The sequence below is a fragment of the Chinchilla lanigera genome, unplaced genomic scaffold (genome assembly GCF_000276665.1).
Source record: "Chinchilla lanigera isolate Chin_1 unplaced genomic scaffold, ChiLan1.0 scaffold00024, whole genome shotgun sequence".
NCBI lineage: Eukaryota > Metazoa > Chordata > Mammalia > Rodentia > Chinchillidae > Chinchilla > Chinchilla lanigera.
This window is the reverse complement of record NW_004955425.1, coordinates 22,282,200-22,304,684: the sequence shown is the minus strand read 5'-3', so window position 1 is coordinate 22,304,684 and position 22,485 is coordinate 22,282,200. Positions and strand designations below refer to the sequence as shown.

Genomic DNA, 22,485 nt, shown 5'->3' with positions numbered 1-22,485 from the left:
ATTTTGGAGAACACAAACTTGGCATATCATACCTACCTGAGAGTTATATTATTATATAACTATTATATTATATTGTTCTATATCACCAGAACATGTGCCGATGCCCCCAAATGCATTCCAACCTGCACTGCGCTACCCGAAGCCTCTTGTCTCGAAGCACTTGTTCTGGATGATCTGATACCCACAGAGCCCACAGTCCTGTGTGTGGGCGATGGCACTGGCTCACAATGTCTAGTCCTCTCGCAGGGCTCCGGGCATCCAGGCCAGATCTACTTGCACGATCAATGCTACTGAAAGTCCACTCATTAATACTCCCCAGACTCCTCTTCTTCCCTTTCTCTCACCTTCTCAGTCCCCCAGCAGTGATCTCTATCCTGCTCTACTCCCTCACCTGGCCTTTGTGCTGGTTAGACTGGTGTCTATCTAGACTTTATTGGACCAGGTGATACCAATTATAGTATGTTGCTTATCCCCTGGGGGACATGTAGGCCTCGTCATTCTGCCTTTATGTTGAGGCTTGACCTTCAAGAGTACGAATGCTAACCGTTAGACCTGGCCTTCGACAGATGCACCTTCAGCCACAGTTGTAACATGTTCTCATCCTCTTTCTTCTCCTTCACAATGGCCTTCACGTTATGCCCTCCTTAGGGGCCTTCCCTGGCCCCGGCATCCCCTTAGTTGTCTCCTCTGTTCATGCACTGCTCTGGTTTTCCTGACTTGATGTTGTGTTATAACGGCCCACCCCCTTTCTGGTTTCCATTGGACTGTCCATTGCTCAAAGTCAGGAGCTTCATCTCAGGTGTGGAATGTGGGAACTCTCCACTGCGAAGTGGAATGTCGTTCTTCCACAAATGCAAGTCTCCATTTGATGGAGCCAGCTGACCTGGGTGGGATTCAGTGTATTTTTTTCTCCCACTGTCTTCAGGTGGGCTCTGCTTGGTTCTCCTTTTCTTTGGTGACTTTTGCAGGCTGGTGCCAAGACCTCAATCACTTTCAGATGTCAGAACAGCTACCTTTGGTGAGGGCTGGAATGTCAAATCCAACCCCAAACTTGAAGCTCACATCAGGCTTGCAGTTTCTTCTCTCTCTCCAGCTCCCTGTCCGTCAGTGAGAAAGGAGCATGGTATGTCTTTCATCCTGTTTCACCTCACACACGTGCCTCTCCTCCCAACCCCTTCTCCCCACCTGGCTTCCTGCAGGACCTTCTGAGAAGTAAGGGGCAGGACTATGGCGGGCAGTTTGTAGCTTTTGCCTGAGCATCCTCTGCATTCTAAGTCATCTCTTTGTAGAATATCTGATTGGGACTTGGAGATGCCCTCTCCTATTCCCACCATGGAGGCTTCCCAAAGTACCTGGTGACACACTCCAGCGGAACTTGGTCATCTTCAGCTGGGACTCCCGGCCCCAGCTGCTAGCTCTCTGATAACTCAGGCTTTCACTTGGGCCATGGGAATCCATTCACCTTCAGTTTTGTTACATAAAATGTATAGGAGGCCACTGATTTGGAATCAGCCACTGCAACTGACCAAATCAAAAATGGAGTCATACGTGCTTAAATTCCACATCAGCAAATGTCGCTGTTTATCTGAACATCCCAGAAACTAGGAGATAAAATGAGGGAGGAAGAGAGAAAGAGGGGGAGAGGGAGGGAGAAAGGATAGAAAGATTGATGGAGAGAAAGAGAAAGAGAGAGAGAGAGAGCGCTAACTCCCCAGACAAGCCAGTTTTACTTGGCTAACCCGAGGTGTTTATTTTTTGTGGTGCTGGGGAGTGCAACCAGGGCCTTATGTATGCAAGGAAAGAACTCTACCACTGAGCCACATCCCAGCCCCTCTCCAGCATTTTTCTACCTAGAAAGCCAACTTTCTCTGCTCAGCTCCTCAATCGTAGAACATACCTGATTCCAGGAGTGCTAATAAAAGTCAGTTTACTCTTTAAACTGGATTTGTTGTAATTTTGGCTGTTCTCATTTTCAAATGGCAGAAACACACCCTGTTAGGCTCTCTCCCCTTATCCTACCAGCTGGCTCCACCCAGTCTTCCACCTTGTTATGGTTGATACATTGTGTCAACTTGGGGAGTCTAGAGGTTTGGCTAAGTGACTCAGCAGGAAGCCAGGGTGCTTACTTTGTATACATCCTGAGCCTGTGGAAGAGGAGGGCATGGAGATTATGTGAGAGCTACATGCCTCTTAGGTGGGGGTAGCCTGTTTACAAAGTAAGGCAGGGAAAGAAGTTGCTTGTGCCATTCCTCCGATTTGCTCTGGCTGTTTGCTGTTCAGCTGCCATTCCCCCCTTTGCTCTTGTTGCTTTGCTATCTTCTGCCTCGGAGCCAGCCAAGTACGGACTGAAACCTCCACAAACTGTAAGCTAAATAAACCTTTCCTTCCTTCATTTTGGGCGTTGGGTATTTTGTCTCAGCAATGAGAGAAAAGTAACCAAGACACACCTTCAGAGCTACCTGTGGGCCAGGCACCTGGTTCCTTGTGCCTAGACTTCCAGAGACCTAGAGCGAGCTATCCCAAGTCACTCAGCATTCACTATGGTTGCACAAGGTGATGGCCAAAATGTTCTTGCCTTCCATCAAATCTCTGTCTCTGAAGTACATGGCCACTTTATTACTCCTTCCTTCTGGAATCCCCACATCCAAGGTTCTCTCAGACCTCTCTTTGCTTCCTTGGGTGAAGGGATCTCCTTCCCACAGGAAGGGGGAAAAGCAAACCTTGTTCCTCTTACAAACTGCAGTCACAGAACTTTTCTCATGAACCCCTCACTTCTTTTTAGCAACACGATAGGGCTCCTTTGAGTACCACTCTTAGAATGTGGGGGTGCGATTCGCCCATTCAGTTCAGCTTTGAAGCTTCAGCCACCTGAGAGGACGGATGAGTTGCATTTTGTATCCGGTTACCTACTGCTGCTTGAAATATTCCTTGTCCTTCCTTGGACCTGCCTTTGACCTCCCATTCCACCCCTCCGCCCATGCTCATCTACAGTGTCCTAGTGAATTGTGGCAGCACAAGGGGTCAGATTGAAGCTTCATCTTCAAACAAAGCCAAAAATCACAAAACATATGCTATCAGTTCCATAAAGTGGATGTGGGGTATGTGACTGAACCCTCCTTAGTTTAAAAAAAGAACAAGTCAATTTTTTGGCATTAGCTGTTTGATATTAGATGATGCACAGTATGTCTTCCTTCATTTTACATTCAAAGAAAGCAAGACAAAGAGATATTTTTGCAAGGATACTCATGTTTCATCAGTTTCCTGAGGGTCTCTCTTCCACCTTTGGTATTCAAATTTCTTCTTTTGAAGAGCCTGTCGGGTCTCTGTCATTTTCTCTGTCCTCTGTCCCTGTCAACTGCTCTAATGCTGCCGTGGCTTTCCCTGTTCATAGGTTTGCTGAGGGGGTGGTTCCTCAACTCCACACTACCCACCTCATAGAAGTGCAGGTGATTTGCAAAATAGTTCTGCATCTTTAGTCTGGAAAATCAGCTGGAGGACAGCTCATAGGGTGGGTGAGGTGGCTTGCTAGAGAAGGGGTGGTTTAATTAGGTTAGTGGTGTTGGCACAGGGACACTTGGTGAAGTTCGTCACACACAGTATTATAACAAATCCACACAATGTTGTTATAATGTTGACTTTCCCTGCGTGCAACCTGATAACCTTGGGGCTTGGATACTGGATACTGAAATGATCGGGGGAGGAGTTGCCCCTTAAGTGTGTTCCAGCTAAGAGGAGACAGGGACTAACTAGAGCCAGCAGAGAGCTCACAGGAGACAGTGGTGACCTGGGTCAGAGAATTTCTATGTGGTCAACAGAAAAGCATGTGGAGGTTAGAGCAATTTGTGCAGGTTTCTTGGCTGGCTGTGGGGGAAGCCACCCCAAATGCACTGCCTTAGGGAAGAAAACTATAGTGTCTATGGCCTGCCTTGGTGTGGGGAGCAGAGGGAGGGGTGACAGGATGGCAGGAAGAGCTTGCATCAGGCCTCTTCACTTCAGCTCGAAGTGTTCAGCATGCAAGGTGCATACTCTGGGGTGTTATCTTCTGAGTCCCACTCTGGACTACTTAGTAGCATCCAGAAACAGGCTTCAAGTCTTAGTCATTTTCCTCATTGCTGGGACACAATACCTAATACCCACAACTTAAAGGAGGAGAGGTGTATCTTGGCTCACAGTGGTTCAGTCCATGGTCGGCTGGCTCCAGCACAGAAGCAACATGATGGAGAGGCCTGGGTGGAGGACAGCTGCTCACCTCAAGGCATCCAGGAAGCAGAGAAAAGGGAGGAACTGGGGAGGGAAGTTAAACACCTCTAGACCAGGCCCCCACTGACCCATCTCCTCCAACAAGACCCCCTCCCAGCGGCAAGTCAGCTGTGCGGCCCTATAACCCACTCTCCTTCCAAACACACTAGCTCTGCGGCCACTTTCAATCTGAACCGTAACCAAGTCCTACTTTGCAAAAGAGCTCCCCTCTGGCCAAACACTCGCAGCAGCCTTCCTTTTCCCCAGGGACCTCTTCCTAAACCAGCCTCCTCCCACCCAGACTCCAGGCATGGCCTCTTTCCCCATCCTTTATTTATCAATGCATATTAGTCATACAGACAAATGGGTTTAATTCCGGCAGATTTGTACTTGCACATAACATGCTTTGATCATCTTCACCCCTGGTCACCTCCTTGCTCCACCCTTCCCACTAGTTTCACATTTTTTGGTGGGGGGAGGGGTTTCAAGGTGTACAATATACTTTGTCACAGCTGTTGCCCATGATCTACACTGACAGCCCTCTTCCCTTTCCCCTTCATCCCTTCCTCTTGTCTGATAATGGTCTCCTTTCCACCTTCTTGTCATCTTTTCCAGAGTACACATATTAGGGAGAACAGGGAATATGTGTCTTTCTGAGTCTGGTTTCTTTTACTCGGCATGCTGATCTCCAGATCCATCCACTATCCTGCAAATGACACTTCTTTTTTCTTTGTGGCTGAATAGTACTCCATTGTGTATAAGTACACTACATTTTCTTCATTCCTTTGTCTGTTGATGGACATCTAGGTTGCTTCCTTAGCACGGCTATTGTGAATTGTACTGCAGTAAATATGGGTCTGCAGGTATCCCTACACAGTGTGCTGATTTAAGTTCCTTTAGTTATATACTGTGCAGTGAGATAGCTGGATCAAATGGTAACTCTATTTTTGATTTTTGAGGAATCTCCACACTGATTTCCATAGAGACTACACTAATTTACCTTCTCACCAACTATATAGATGTGATCCTTTTGCTCCCGCATCTTCACCAGCATTTACTCTTTTATGTATCCTTGACCATAGCCATTCTGACTGCAGTAAGATGGAATCTCAGTGTTTGATTTGTATTTCCATAATGAGTCAAAATGCTGAGCATGTTTTCCTCTGCTTTTTTGTCGCCTGTATTTCTTTTGAGCAGGGTCTGTTTGATTAACCTGCCCATTTATTTATCCCCTGGGCTATTTGAGGGTGTGGCTCCTTTAGAAGGGGCCCTGCGCACACTGCTGAGTCCTGGTGACTGCTGCAGACAGCATGGTCAGCCTCATGGCCCGTTGTGATGTAAGGCCATTCCCCTTCTCAGTGACCCAGGGCAAGGAGGGCGGAGAGGACTGGTCCTGCCACAAGCACACCCTGAACTGGGAAGAAAACTCTGCTAGGGAGGAAGATGGGATGGGTTGGAGGGGAGCAGTGAGCAACTCTCGGGTGTTCTCAGGGATCCCCTACCCTGCTGTACACACCTCAGGGAGACCTGCTCCCCTGCATATGGGCTGGATTTAGTGCCTGCCTTCTAACAAATAGAGGCAACACAATAAGTGATGCTATTTTGAGTGATGAGTGCTGAATGTTGGTGGCTTCTGTTGGGGTGCTCTTATTGCTCCCCCCAGCCTACCAAGTCACACCTTGGGCTGAGATGGCTGCCTGAGAGCTCCTGGCTAAGCCACACCTGAGAGACAATATATAGTTTTGCTTCTAGCTGTAATTCTCCAGCAATCTGTTACACAGCAGTAGATAAACGTGGTGGAGAAGGTATTGTGTGGGAGCCACTGTCCTGCTTCTGAGGAAGCTAAGAGAACCCAGACCATCCCGATGATTGCAGAAGACATCTGAGTGCTTTAGCTTTTACAACGTTTTCTGTTTCTTTTTTTAGAAAATAGAAAGTAAAATTTAAAAATGAGTTTCCATGTCCTAGTACCATCTTACTACCAGCAGTGCCAGGTCAGGAGACATGAGTGCCACCAAATTAGTTCTGCTGTGCCCTACATGTCTCTCATCTGCTCATGACACTCAACATCCTGCACAGTCATTGTCCAGCAGACTGTGGGTTTCCTTAGGGGTAGGGATCATATTTTATCTTCATTATGCACAGTGCCAGGCACAGGCATATACGACAGGTGCTCAACAAAGAGATGTAGACAGGTAATACCGTCCAGTCACCCTGTGCAGCTCGTCCTCATATTTGCAAAGCTGAAGCCTGGAAGGTCATTTTCTACAAAGCCACATATGGAAAAACATTTGTAATAAAGTATGAACAAAAATGAAGGGGGATCTTAGGGAATGATTGGAAGATGCAGGGGAAAATCTGAGTCTGTCCAAATCTGGAGACCATAAAAAGTGTTTGAAGCCATGAGCTGTTATCTTGGAGGATTTCCCAGCATAAACAAAACTAGCCAGAAGAGTCTGGAGAGTGTAATGGTTCATCCTGCTTGACGAAGGTGCCGAAGTCCTTCCAGCTGAGACAGACAAGGGCTTTGAAGATTGCCACAGCCCCAGGCTTTGGCAGAGCAGACACCAGCGTGGAGCCCTCTGAGCAGGTAGGAATGAAGGGCCTGGAGCCATGGCCAGACTTTGAAATCCAGGACTAAAACGTCATCCCTAAGTCAGAAGGTGGTTAGAGCCTATGCCTTCAAATGGGACACTCAGTCGAATTTCAAGATTTGAGTGCCAAGCACTGGAATATGAAACAGATACTCCTTTAAATGCACCAGTCATGAGACACTTCCACAGGAATAACAAGACAGGGTGACATCCTTCTTAGATGTGCAGGTCAGGAGACTTTGAGTTTAGATCTGAAGTCATCAAGCAAGGAGAAAAGAGAAACACGACTTGCGCCACACGATCAGCATGTGGGAGGCCCGGAGTCATGAGGGTGCTGGCGTCGGAGGGCCTGAGAGGCGATCTGGGGCCAGAGGGAGGAATGGGGAGAATTCATCCAGGAAGGGAAGGGAAGCGGGGGCAGAAGGATTTGGTTTTAATAAAGTTCCTGTTCAGAGGGCAGAGACCTCCCCGAGGTTTGCTCCACAGGCCTGGGAATGTGCCAGTCCATGTGGAAATCCTGAAGGCAGCAGAGCACTGTTACAGGAGAGACACAGCTGTTGTCACCAGAGCTCTCTTCAGGGTTCTGTGCAGAATATGGTCCTTGGAGGTGAGCGTTAAAGTTTTGTAAGAAACAAATAGCTGTCATGTGCCCTCTAGGGCACTCAGTTACCTGCAGGGCTTGGTCTGTTAAGGAGGGGTGTGCTAGGAGAGACCAGTCTGTGGCGCTGGGGTCAGGAGGGGGACCTGGGGTGGTGGTCAGTAGACCTTCCTCTTGAGCTCCCCACCCCTACCCCGATATGAATGTCCAGTATTAAAAGAACGTCTCCTTGAAGGAATGCCAAGTTCCTACTTCCCCGGAGGGCTCCCCAGTTTGTTCGGTATGTCCACGAGACAGGAGAAAGAGCTTGCCGTTCCCTGTCCCCCTTCTTGCTGGTCCCCTGCCTGCTGTACGCCACAGGTTGCACAGAAAGAGAGGCAGGTGACCACCCAAATGTACTGCTGGCCCCAGGCCCCACCACTCCTGCTTAGAAGCAGATTAGGCCCCAACTTGGGCACTGTCCTCTCAGCCAAGGCACCTGTTCATCCCTCTTTCTAGATGTGGGGGGCTGATAGCAGGCCTATGTGGCCACTCAGTAAAAGATGTAGGGACCAACAAATAGTGCAAAAGTCCAATCTACTGACAGTGAAATGCAATTAAAATAATGCAGTATTTTTAAGTCTCCCAAACCAGTAAGAATTTTTAAATTTTAAAATCAGAAGTACTAGTAAAACCAAGGCAAAGTTCTAGTCACTGAGGGTGCCATGAGAGAAAGCTTAGTGACCAAAGAGAAAGTCTAATGGCACCAGCTGCTCACTCTGCAGCCACCACGCCAGCCCAAGACAGGCGATTCCCCCACCTGGGGACGGCTTCACTGGACCTTGGCATGCCCCTACTTGGTAACGAGGTGCTCTGTGCTGGGTCATCCCTGGGATGACTTCTAAAACCATCAGAAGCCCCACTGCGGCTCTAGACAGGCGCTGACTCCGCAGCACTGTTGCCTGAGTCATGGGGACTTATTACTTGCTGACGTTTCCTCTTCTCATATTGGGAGTTGTGGGCATAATTTCTATGGCTCAGTTATGCAACAATACTTAGTAAACCATAGAAATCAAAGCATTTCTATAACCCACTTACGGTGACAAATAGGAACACCTGCTCCTCCTCCAGAATCAGCAAGGTGGTAACTAACTGCAAATGAAGATTAAAGACTGGTTGTTCAGGAGGATGTTATTTAATTTCCATGTGTTTTTGGAGTTCTTGTGATTTCTTTTGTCAATAATTTCCAGTTTCCTTGCACTATGGTCAGATAATATGCGTGGGATAATTTCAGTTCCTTTGCATTTACTTGAGCATGTTCTATGTGCTTGTCTATGGTCTATTTTGGAGAATGTCCCATGTGCAGCTGAGAAGAATGTATATTCTTAGACATTATGCAATATAACAACCATTGCTGAATTCCTACCATCTTGATTAGTGAAACTCTGTATCATTTCTAATGTTTTTTAAAATTATTTTTTTATCATCTTTAATTGTTTGATTAATCTTGCATTCTTATATTTGGTAATCTGAGCAACTTCATTGACAATAACAATACATAATATAACAACCACTGTTAATTTCCCATCATCTTGTTTTGAAATTCTGTGTCATTTTGATTGTTTCTGTGTTGTTTTGCTTTTATCTTTTTGTTGTTGTTTTGCTTTCTTTTCTTTCTAAAATAAAAAAATAAAAAATAAAGACTGGCCGATGCCAGGGCCATGAAGTAATTGCTATAGGGAGTTCCCTTTGGAAACCAGCACCATCATCAGAAGCTGCAAGAATCCACCTGTGATCTCATCTGTTCTCCTTTAGATCAGTGTGAGCAATGGGCTCGAATCTTCTGGGATGAAACTGTGTGTCATGGGGGAGGGGACCTGTGCATGGGACCTGTGTGGGGGGGGACCTGTGTGGGGCAACTTGGGAAAACACTGCATTTTTATTTTCAAATGGTTTCTCTTTTTGGAGGCCTCATGGCACCTCTTCAGCAGCCCTGACTGAGAGCCAGCTGACCTGTGGCACCAGCCCCCACTCCTCCCAAACCTCTGCCTTGCTGATTCCTTAAACTCTACCTTTCACTGTCATTCGCCACAGGTTCCTGAGGGCAAGAACAGGGCTTCTTACAACTTACATCCTGTACTTCGAGGTGCTGAATGAAGGGATGGGGAGGAAGGCCAGGACGGGATCCCAACACAAGGGCATAAAGCAGAGCAGGTTTTGGGTTAAGAGCTTTCAATCTCCAGTCCCAATTCTGCTGGCTGAGTCACTGCCTGCAAAGCAATGTCTAAAATGGCGAGAATATTTACTAATGGGTAGAATTATTATTTAGTGGTTTCTGGAGAAGTTAGTGTTTGATGTATAATATGTTCTCAAAAGAGGTTAGTTCCTTCCCTTTGCAGTGGTTAGCAACTTATAGCATCCATGAGGTAGTAAATCGAAGAATCCTCAGGCTGTGGTGAATTTGGTCCAAGTGAGACCCATAAGGGAACCCAGGGAGGAGGAGTTGTGGTGAGGCGGACAGGAGGGATTTCTGGTATGACTGACACCCAGTCTTCCAGGAAGGCGGCTTTGTGACTCAGGCGACTGTAGATTGCAGTCCTGGAAACGAGGGTGTGGAAAGGGGACTGGAATCTGGATGAGAGAAATCCTTCATCCAGGGAACTTCCAGGTTTTTTTTTTCCTCCTCTCAGTAGTGTTTCTTCCACACATTTTGTTTCTGTGCATTGCAGGCCTACTAACTTGTTTATTGACTTACTCATCTTCTCCCTTCGGTTGGACCCTCCGACTGCTGTATTGCAGAAGATGTGTGTTGGTTTTTTACTGTGTTTATGTACTTAACTCACTTAGAGTTCCCCTACTTTGGGGTTTCCAGGCACACAAGCAAAACAAACTTAGAAAAAAAAGTGCAGCTGTCTTGTTTGAGACAAGGTCTTGTTAAATTGCCCAACTGGGCTTGAACTTTTGATCCTCCCACCTCAGCCTCCAGAGTGCAGGGATTACAGGCATGTGTCACCTGGGACTCTTCCTAAGGAAATGGTAGGTGGAGGAGACAGCAGCACCAGGAAGTGACGTCACTGTTACCATGGTCTGCTAGCCAGGACCTCACGGCTGGTGTCCCTGCTGTTGTGGAGTCTCCTTGGCTTCAACAGTGTTGCCAGCTCACCAAGCTGGTGTTAGTGACTGAGTCACCTAGTGAGAAGCACGCTCACTCCTCAATTTCCTTTCTTTTCTCTAAATGGTTCTAGCTCAAGTGAAAAGGCAACTTGAGCTCATTGTCTGCGTCTGTATGATTACCAGTGGTATGGGTTTCCTCTTTCATGTAAGAACTTTTATTACTTTTCTGACAACAGAGTTAATGCAGTATCACTGTAACAATTTTTAAATATACAGAAGACACAACCAAAAATTAAACAATCCATGAGGCAACTGGAGATTCGCTTATTCTAGTAAGAATGCAAATGTAAAGAATGGCCCATGTTCACACTTCTGGCAGTGGCTCCTATATTGACAGCTGGGACGTAGGGCAGGGTGCCCTGTGGGCCTACAAGATTGCTGGGGCCTCCTGGGCTGCAGCTGTGGAGCTCCCTTGGTGGGATCAGGAGTCCCGGGGGGCCTTGATGACAGTGCACTACAGGCCCTCTGAGAAGGGCATTGACCTTATCCCTCAGTCCTGGATATGTGTGTGATGACAAGTGTTCATCAGACGTGGAGCATCAACCCAAACACTTTCATTCAAGCCCTGGGCCAAGGACCAAGGAAAACTAGATGCTTCCCTTTGAATCCCAATAAGTAACCTTTCTGATCCCAGCCAGTTGCTGCTCTTCCAGGGCCAAAGCCTCTCACAATCAAAGGCTTCCACTTTAGAAATAATTCCTGCAGAAAGAACTCACTGTTTTTGTGGGTGCAAAAAACAGAAAAGCACAAATTAAGATGAAGCACACTCCCCTGTGTAGGCTGCACTCCTCCAGCACTAGAGCCCCTCACACCCTCTTGTGCTCAGACCTTGTCCTGGGACCTCCTCCTCCTGCCTGCCCCCTTATCAGTGTGTTTGCTTCCTGGAGTTGGGTCTTCCTCCATGCATCCCCTTCCCTGCTCAGGGAAAGTCCAGGACCTGGATCTGTATCCTACCTCCACCTGAATGCACAGCAGCAAGAATGTGGCCTTGCAGGATCCCACCTCCAACAGCAAATCCAAACTTTAACTCATTCACTATAAATAAAAGCCCTTTAAGTCTTTATTTACCTGTTCACTGGAGGATAGGAGGTGTGTGTTTACCTCTTCTGCCTGGCTCTGCCAGACTGTCTGCACTAGAGGCTACAGCCTGGCTCACCAGCTTGGCTGATGACACAGTGACTATGTCCTGCCCCTTCCTGAGGCTGGGGAGGGAGTGGGCAGAAGGTGAGTGCATGTGTGAAACCACATCCCTTTCGAATAAATGTTCTGGGAACTTCTGTACTTCATTAATGAGATTAAAATGAAGACTTCCTGAAGACATGATGTTTTATCTGCTTACCATCTCAAGTCTTGAGTGAGGCTCGGCTGAGCACAGTGAGACGAGGCATCCAAGAGGATTAATAGGGGTTGTCTCTGGGTGGTGGCTTACGGACTGTTTAATTTTGGTTGTGTTTTCTGCATATTTAAAAATTGTTACAGTGATACTGCATTAACTCTGTTGTCAGAAAAGTAATAAGAGTTCTTACATGAAATATCGGGCTCAGTGAGTGAATTAGTTTGAGAATGCAGTGTCTCTCCAGTTTCCTGAGGGTCACAAGTCCCTGAAGTCAGGCCCAGAGAGAAGTAGGTGCTGTCTCCTGGTCTTGTGGGTGGCTCCTCTGGCAATAGGGTGAAGATGGAAGAGATACAGTGATCAGTTTCTACCTTATGTCAGGGACCATAAGGGTAATGGCCAGGGCAGCAGTCATCCTCTTGAGCATCCTGAAAATGACCCAGTCTAACAGACTATGGCTATTGTCTACTTGGACAAAAAGTGGATTTTAAGGTTTGTGTTAGATTTTTGTTGCTGTGACCAAATACTTGAGAAAAACGACTTAGAGGTGGAAAGATTTATTTTGGCTCATGGTTTCAGTCCAGGGTTGGTCAGCTCTATTGTCTTTATGCCTGTGGCATAGCAGAAGCATCATGGTGGAAGGGAGTGTGGGAGGAAATGACCCATCTGGTAACCAGGAAACAGAGAAAGAGCAAGAGCAAAAGAGGCCAGGATCAGATAGGGTCCCCAAAGGCACACACCGTGATCCACTTCCTTCCGTTAGGCCCTGTCTCCTATTTCCATCCTCTACAATAAGGTCAACAAATTATTAGTTTATCAGTGGATTAATCTGATGAAATTAAAGTCTTCAGGATTTAGACATTTTTTGAAAGTCCTACATCTGAACTCAGGAGACTTTGGAGGGAATTTTGTATTTAAACTATAACAAAGTTTAAGTGGTCACTGTGAAGGATGATAACTGTCTCCATATACTGAGCTAATATATCAGCTGGAATGTTCTTCAATCAGTTAAACCGGAAAGAACATTATTGTGCTGCATCAGATTATAAACCTGTGAGGGACTGGGCCATGCCCTCAGATATCCTACCATCATTTCCTTGGAGTCTCTATCTCCTCTTCCAGCCCCTCATACATGGGTGTGAGCTCTTCAGGAAAATCTGAGCAGCAAAATTGCAACTCAGGAAGTTTAAATCAATGTATTTAGGCTTTGCAAATACAAAACCAAAATTTGTGTTTAACAAGGGATCTTCAAAAATATTCCTTCAAATATCAATATGTAATACAACCACCATTGTTAATTCCCTACCACTTTGTTTGTAACTCTGTATTGTCTGTATTGTGCTTGTGATATGTTGTAAAATGTTGTATGTCTGTTAATGTTTCCCTCCTTTTATCCTTTAAATAAAAAAAAAATATTCCTTCAAGTAGTGAATTTCCCAAGCAAAATGTTTTATTTATAAATGGTTGTGTTTACAAGCCCGTTTTGGTTGTAAAAAAAAAAAACAATTATGTACTACTCACATTGTTCTAAGAGTAGGTGTTTTTTGTTTAAAAGTACTTTTAATTATCTATAAGATATAAATCACTAGACAGAGCCATGCTCTGCTGGACCAGATGGATCTGTGTAGTGGCCCCTGACCAACTCCATGCCTATGGATTCTATACCCTGGCTGTGATCACCTACCAACTATGAGCTGGCTCTATATTTTGTTTCCTCTTGGCATGGGGCAGCAGAGTTGCCAACCAACAGGCCAACCTGATTGTGGATGAAGCCAGTACTTAGGGAAAGAAGGTAAGCCCAGAGGGTCAGCAGATCTAGGAAGAAATTATGGATATAGCCAGTAGTGCTAATCCCAAGAAAAGCCCACAGCTATTATAAACTGCAAAAACAGCATGAAGTTTTACTCCAAAAATGATAGGCTAGACAAGAAAAAGAAACCCTTCCCCAGGTTGCATATATGGGGTGGGCAGCACCCACCTCACACATGAGAGTACTTAATCAGACATTATTTGTCTGATTGTTTAAGTTGAGCCAACTCCACTTCAGGGTTTCAAGTGTTACCTTTCCACAGTGACTGGGTGAGAGATAGCCATGGGAGACAGCCATACAGAGGGTGCAGACTAGACACAGACCCCCAGAAAAGCTGAAACTCAGGCCAGGAAGGACATGGGCTCTGATTTCTCTGGTAAAAATTCAGGCCTGGCAAGAGTGGTTTTCAGAGGTGGCTGGATCTGAAAGTACTGCCATTAAGTCCAGTAGTCTGCTTGAACCCCTACCCCACTGCCGATAGCCAGCAGAAACTATTTGGCTGATCTCTCTCTCCACCTACAAATGTGAGCAAGGGCATGCCTTGGTGTGGATGGTTGCTACGCTGTGGTGTGTGTGTGAAAGAGAGAACTCTGGAGCAGACACAGGCAGTAAAGCTAAGCAGAGAAAGTCATGACTTGCTGGATTCCAAGACTGCAGATCCAGGAAAGAAACTGGTTACCCATTAAGAAAGAAAGGAATTTTTTTGACTCAGTTTTTTCCTTTCTTTTTTTCTTTCATTGGCTTTTTGGAAGTTTGGGGTTTTTTCTCTTTTTTTTTCTTTCTTTTCTCCTTTAAACCTTTATCTTTTATTTTGATGGTGGTTTTTTCTTTCTTTTTTCTTGTTATTCTTTTGTTACTTTTATCTAACACTATTAATTTCCTTTTATTCCTCAAACAGATCCTTATCTCACTTTTCCTCCTACTGATCTTCCATTGATGTTTTCAAATTTTATTTTTTTCAAAAGAATATATCTATATATGCACAAGATAGCTAATTGTACTAATTTCTGTTAGTTCATTAAAAGGAACAGTGCCTATATTGTTTGATCAACTTTGCATGCCTGTATCTGGTAATCTGAGCAACTACTTTGAAGATAACAAAAAGCAATATAATAACCAATGTTGATTTCCTATCATCTTGTTTTGCAGTTCTGTACCATTTTTATTTTATTTTCCTCTCTCTCTTTAAAATAAAAAGATGTATTTTTTTCATTTGCTTCTCCACCCTCTACTAGTATAACCATTGAGTTTTATGAATTTTAACATAGTTAACTCTATGCTATTGCTGTTGAATACTCTTCTATTGTCAATAGAGGTATAGCTGTTGCACTCATTATTTACTGCATATTGACATTTCATGTCTTAGTATTTATATTAACTATAGATCTCTTTTCTGTGGTTAAGGTTGGTACATTATTGGTTCTTAGGGTATGTCCATATCTAGCTGACCTTTGACACTATTATTGTCACTGATTTTATTGCTATTGCTGAGGTAGCATAGCTGTTGCTATTAATTGTTTTTTCTGTATGCCAATCTGGATTGCCTTTGTGTCATTAACGAGATTGTGGCCCAATCCCAGAGAAATGAGTTCTAGGCCAAATACACTGCAGCCTCCCCTCGCAAGTAAATGGAGTGGTAGATCTTGGGACAGAGGTAAAGACCTATAGTTAGTCAAATTCAGAGTGCATCACTGAAAAGCAGGCACTAACTAAAGAGCTCTCCATACTAGCAATGAAGTCTTCCACTTCAATCAACACACAAACCTCAGCATGAAACAAAACAAAACACAATAGAAACATGGAGAGGTAAACAGCAAAATACCTCCAAAAACTCTCAACTCCCCCAAAGCTAATCCATGGGACACTGAGAGCAAAATTATCTGAAAAGACAGAAGAAGAGATTTAAAAAGGAAAGATCAATGAAGCACTCAGTGAACTCAAAGAAGATATAACTAAACAGATAATGACTTCATAAACAAAATGATCAGTGAGTTTACAGAAGACACTAATAAAAGCAAGTTGAGCTCAACAAAATGATACAAAACATGAATGACCACATTAGCAAAGAATTACAGTCCCTGAAGAGGTACCAAACAGAAATTTAGGAGATTAAAGCTTTTGCTGAAAGTATGGGCAGCAGAAGGGACCAATCAGTGACAGAGTGTCAGAACTAGAACAGGGCCTATGTTGGTGACCAGCTAATGAGAGATACCTTAATTAAGAAGAGAACATGAAAAATGAGTCTAACAGCTGCTAGATGATGCAAAGGAGACTAATACAAGATTAATGGGGATTAGTGAAAAATAAGAAGACAGCACAAATGGCATAAAAGATCTGCTTACAGAAATAAGAGAAAACTTTCCAAATATGGGGGAAGTATTTAACATACATATGAGCGAGGCATATTGAACCCCAGATAGCCACAATCAGAAAAAAACACATCATGGTAAAAATCCTAAAACAGTGATAGCAAATCTTTTTAGAGATTTTTCAATGATAACAAATGGTTGGCTTCAGCATGTGTGCTGTAAGTTTATCACCACTGTGCTAGAAGTCTGACACAAGGACCAACTGTTAAAAACTTAGACAAAAGCAATAAAACACATTTAAAGGAGGCCCATTAAAATTAGAGCAGAAAACACAAACCTTAAAGGCCAGAAGAGCTTGGAGTGAAGTGTTTCAAGCCCTACAATAAAACAGCTTCCAACAGACTGATACGTCTTGCAAAATATCTTTCAAAATTGATGGAAAAATAAGGTATTTCCATGACAAAGAGCACTTAAAAAATTCATGACCATAGAACCAATACTCAAAATATTCTCAAATATCATAGAAAGAGATAATGAAGCTAACAGTGACAAATGTCTGATAGAATGAATACACCAGCAGGGTAAAAAGTTAAATAGAAGCAAGAAAACGGGAATCCACAAGAGAAAAATAAAACAATGACAGGAATAAGTCAATACCTTTCCGTAATAACTCTCAATATAAGTAGTCTCAATTCACCAATGAAGACACAGATTGGTAGAATGGATCAATAAACAAAATCTAATGGTATGCCGAAAAGAAGAAACACACTGAAGCCAAAAAGAAATTCATAGATTAAAAATCAAAGAATGGAAAATAATATTACATGTAACAGGAACTTTAAAACAAGCAGCAGTAGCTATCCTATTTTCAGACAAAGTGGACTTCAAGCTAAAACTGGTAGGGGCAAAGAAGGTCACTACATATTGATTAAGGGAACACTTCAACAGGAAGAGAAAACAATCATAAACATATGTGCACTGAATACCAGCATACTCAACTTTATAAAACAAAAACACTACTGGAAATAAAAGATCAGATAAACATCAACACAATTATAGTAGAGGACCTCAAAACCCCATTCTCAGAAATCGACAGATCAACTAGATAAAAAAATCAATGAAGAAATATCGGAGTTGAGCCAAAACTTCAACAAATGGACTTAATATTCAGAATGGTACACCCGAAAGAATATATATTCTTCTCAGCAGCACATTGAATTTTGCAGACCAGATAGTCCACATACTAGCCAATAAAGCATGCTTAAGTAAATGCACAAGAATCAAAATTATCCTATGCATATCAGATCATAATGCAGTGAAACTAGAATCAATAGCAAAAGAAACCACAGAAATAATACAAACACATAGAAATCAAACAATATATCCTGAATAACCAACGAAAGAAATCAAGGAAGAAATTATTTCCTAGAATCAAACAACGATAATGCCAGCACAATTTACCAGAATTTATGGGACATAATGAAAGCAGTCCTAAGGGGGAAGTTTACAGTTGTGAATGCTTACATCGTAAAAACAGAGCAAGCCCAAATAAGTAATCTAATGATGCATCTCAAGGTTCTAGAAAAACAAGAACAATCCAAATCCAAAGCCAGCAGAAGGAGGGTAATTACATAGGACAGAGCATAAATTAATGATATTGAGACTAAAAAAAAAAAAAAAAGAAGAATCAATGAATTAAAGAGCTTGTTCTTTGAAAGAATAGAAACCCTTAGCCAAAAATTACCCAAATCAATGAAATTAGAAACAAAAAGGCTGAAATCATAACTGACACTGCCAAAATTATTAAAACTGAACCAAAAGATTTAAAAACCCTGAATAATCCATACTTGATCTTAGCCAAAAGGACAAGAAGTGATAAAAAAAAACCCTTGAATAATCCAATAACAAGCAATGAAATTGAAACACTAATAATAATAATAAAAAAAAACCCTACCAACTAAGAAAAGCCCAGATACCAATGGATTCATTGCTGAATTCTACAAGAATTTCAGGGACAATCTAATACCATTACTCCTCACACTTTAATGAAATTGAGAAAGGAAGGAGTACTCCCTAAGTCATTCCTGGAAACAAGCATTATCCTGATTTCAAAACAAGGCAAAGGTCCAACCTAAAAAGAGAACTACAAGCCGATCTCTTTAATGAACATAGATGCAAGATACTGGCAAATAGAATGTAACAAATCATCAAAAAGATCATACATTATGACTAAGGCATGCTTCATCCCCAAGATGCTAGGATAACTCAACATATGCAAATCAATAAATGTAATACATCACATAAACAGAAGCAAGGACAAAAATCACATGATCATTTCAATAGATACAGAAAAGCCTTTGACAAAATCCAACATCCATTAATGATTTTTTTAAAAAGCCCTGAAGAAAATAGGTATAGAAGAACTTTATTTCAATCTGATACAAGTCAATAACAACAAATCTATTTCCAAAGTTACATTATATGAGGAAAAACTTAAAAGGTTTCCCTCTAAAATCAGGAAAGGATATTCACTATCACCACTCTTATTCAATATAGTATTCAAAACATTAGCCACAGCAACCAGGCAAGAGAAAAGAAATAAAAGGGATATATATAGGACAGGAAAAAGTCAAATTATCACTGTGTGCGGATGACTTGATCCTCTACATAGAAGATCCAAAAAGTTTCACCGAAAGACTCCAGAATAACCAAGTTCATTAGCATAGTAAGATATAAAATCAAATTAAAAAGCTTCTGCACGGCAAAGAAAATAACAGAGTGAAGAAACAACCTATAAAACAGGAAAAAAAATTGCCACCTATTCCACAGACAGAAGACTGTGGAATTCTACATATTCTAAATATGTAGAATTTATGAAGAACTCCAAAAAATGACCCCCTTGGACTACACCGTGAGCTCAAGGCCAGCCTGAACTACATAGTGAGACCCTGTCTCAAGGGGGAAAAAAAAAAAATCCAGCTTCATCACCAAATAGGCATGCTCTTGAACAAGATACTCAATCTCTTCTGCCTCAAATTCCATACCTGTAAAATAGGCATGCCTTGTTCATTAATTCCACAACCATGACTTACGACTCCGGGCCGCCAGCCACTGTGCCAGGCCCGGGTTTACCACAGGTCTCGCTGTGTAGCTCAGGCTGGCCTCGAACTCGTGGCGATCTTTCAGGCTCAGCCCAGGTTCAGGGACTTGCAGCTCTCTGTCGATCCCTCCATTCCCAGGAAGAAAGGGCCTCGGCCTGTGCAGAAAGACTCTCAGACAAGCCCTTTGCTAGGTTGCCAGGACGGAGATTTCTTTACCTCCAGAAACAAAAATATCGACACCTTCCATCCTGGCAGTTCATTTAGGAGTCTGAAACTAGGGATTTCTTTCAAATTTGGACGTAGCTAATTGAGGAGCAACAAGACCTAATGGGCCAAATACTGGAAATAAAACATGCCAGTTCAAACTAGTACTTCTGGGAGAATCTGCTGTTGGCAAATTGAGCCTAGTGCTTCATTTTGTGAAAGGCCAGTCCATGAATTTCAAGAGAGTACCATTGCGGCTGCTTTTCTAACCCAGACTGTGTGCCTTGATGACATAACAGTAAAGTCTGAAATATGGGATACAGCTGGTCAAGAAAGATACCACAGCCTAGCACCAATGTAATACAGAGAAGCACAAACAGCCATAGTTGTATATGATATCACAAATGGGGAATCTTTTGCAAGAGCAAAAAACTGGGTTAAAGAACTCCAGAAGCAAGCAAGTCTTAACACTGTAATAGCTTTATCAGGAAACAAGGTTGATCTAGCAAATAAAAGAGCTGTAGATTCCCAGGAAGCACAGTCCTATGCAGATGACAACAGTTTATTATTCATGGAAACATCAGCTAAAACATCGATGAATGTAAGCGAAATATTCATGGCAATAGCTAAAAAGTTGCCAAAGAATGAACCACAGAATCCAGGAGCAAATTCTGCTAGAGGAAGAGGAGTAGACTTCACTGAACCTACAGAACCAACCAGAAGTCAGTGTTGTAGTGACTAAATCTCCAGTTTGAGTGAGCTGGAATCTTCTGCTTCCTAAATGTTAATAACAGTGGAATTGGAGCATTTAACCAGCCCAGTATGACTCCCAAAAACCAAGAGACTTATGATAGAGTCAAATTTGTAACACAAAATTATTTTAAGTGTTTTGAACTTGATTTTTAATAATATGCATGTGTCCCTCTGACTAATGTTTCAGCAACAGAAAGGGAAAATGAGATCTGTGTGTAATTGTTTCACTGGAAAGTTGGAGGTAATCATTTCTCATCATTAGAAATAAGACAAATGACTATCTGGACCCACAGTTAACCATCTAGTTTCTCCAAACTGGGACAGTAGACATGTGTGAAAAAATTAGAAATTATTAATTTGGCCTTTCTGAAAAACATTTTTAGAAAGATATAAATATATTTATGCTTAGCTACAATATTCAGGCAAACTTTCTTCTGTTATCTGAGGTGTACATTCCACATTTTAGTAAGTTAACCACAAGAAAACAGTCCCACATTTCCAGGAAGAAAAGGAGTATTAATAGCATCTAAGTTATAGCCCATCTTACTATTTTTCTAAATGGGGTAATAAAGTCAAATGGACCCCCACTTTGTTTAGCAATATGAAAACTGATAAATGCATTTTATTGAATAATGTTCCCTCCATGTGAGCTCTTCAAAAAAAGAAGTAAACCAGGTATCTGATTTTTTTTTTTCAGTCACTGCAGGCCACTACATAGGTCTTGTTTGGGGCAGGAAAATATGTAATTTGTTCCCTTTGGACATAATACAGTCAGTGCACTAACAGTTACGTACATTCAAACTTGATTGTTTTAAATTTTATCTTCAGCTGTACTGTAAATAGGGTACTGCACTATAGCCTCCATGTATATTATTTTTCTGTAATATTTAATAGTTGCTTAAAAGTATACAAAATGTACAGTTACTAAAACAGTTAATTCTTTCACCCTTTGCAAAGAAGGGGCTTCAGTTACTACAGGGCTAGAACCATAATAAGAAATGTATCTGTAATTTGTAATGTAAATATTACAATGTTTGTAACAAAAAAGTGACCCTCCCCCAAAATAAAAGACCAAATCGAAAGATGGACAACTGAAATGAACAGACACTTTTCAGAAGATGTAAAAATGGCTAACAAATACTTGAAAATACGTCAACATCTCTGGCCGTTAGAGAAATGCAAATTAAAACAACACTGAGATATTGTCTTACTGCAGAAAGAAGGGCTATTATCAAGAAATCAAACAATAACAAATGCTGGTGAACCTGCTGGGAAAAAGGAACCTGTCTACCCTGTTGGTGGGAATGTAAAGTAGTGAAATCATACAATATTTATCACCTTGTGTCTGGCTTCTTTCACTTAGCACAATGTTTCCAAACACTGTAGAATATATTAGAACTCTATTCCTTTTAATAACTGAATAATATCCCACTACGTATATATCTTGTTTATCCTTTTGTCTGTTGATAGACACTTGAGTTTTCTAATGTGCCTCATAAAATGACATAAAATAATTACATTTATTTTATTTAAATAACTTTATTCTTAGACAAAGACTGGATATTAAAAAATGAAATTTATATTAATATAGTATAGTTATATAATTAAATTTGAATGGGTTTTACCAATATTACCTCCGATTATTTCTAAATTGTTGTTGTTGTTGTTGTTGTTTTCCAGTACCGGGAATCGAACTCATGACCTCGCACTTGCCAGGCAGGTGCTGTGCCGCTGAGCTAAGTCCCCAGGCCCTCTAAATTATATTTTAAAAGACCATCCGTTTAAAGTATGTAGTATAGTGTCTGGTGTATAGCAAACACTCAAAAAATTTAGCAGATCTAAAACAACCTGTTGGCTTTAAGACATCTGTTAGCTTTCTGTTACTGTAATGAACACATGAGGAAAGGTAATTCTGCAGCACAGCTGGGGGCTCCACTGTGGTTGTCTGGCCAGGTGCTTTCGAGCGTAGGGCCGTAGTTCATCACGGTGGGTGCATGCTGGAGGAAGGCAGCATCTCATGGCAGGAGGAAGCAGGAGGACACAGAAAGTCTTGGGCAGAGCTTTAATGCCTACTTCCTTCACCTAGGCCCTGCCTGCCACAGGTTCCAACACACCCCTGTGTGTTATGGGAAGGGGACCAAATCTTCAGTACTTGGACCTTGGGGACGTTCAAGATGGAAACCACAGCATAATCCTTGTTAAAATAAATTCTGTTTTAAAATTTGAGCACAATCTCAGGCAAATTTTTAGCACAGTGTTATTTCACACCCTTGCAATAGAATTCAATCATTTCAGAGTCAACTGACCAGCATTTATAGGCTATCTACCGTGTGCCGGGAACTATTATGGAAAGTAAGACTGTAAGGATTATCCAATTCCAGCTGTCAGTTT

The 22,485-nt window shown here is 42.5% G+C and overlaps 1 pseudogene; it reads left to right on the top strand.

Moving 5' to 3' along the window:
- Positions 1-7,139: 7,139 nt before the first annotated feature.
- LOC102025705 lies at positions 7,140-20,307 on the top strand (annotated as a pseudogene).
- Positions 20,308-22,485: the final 2,178 nt, after the last annotated feature.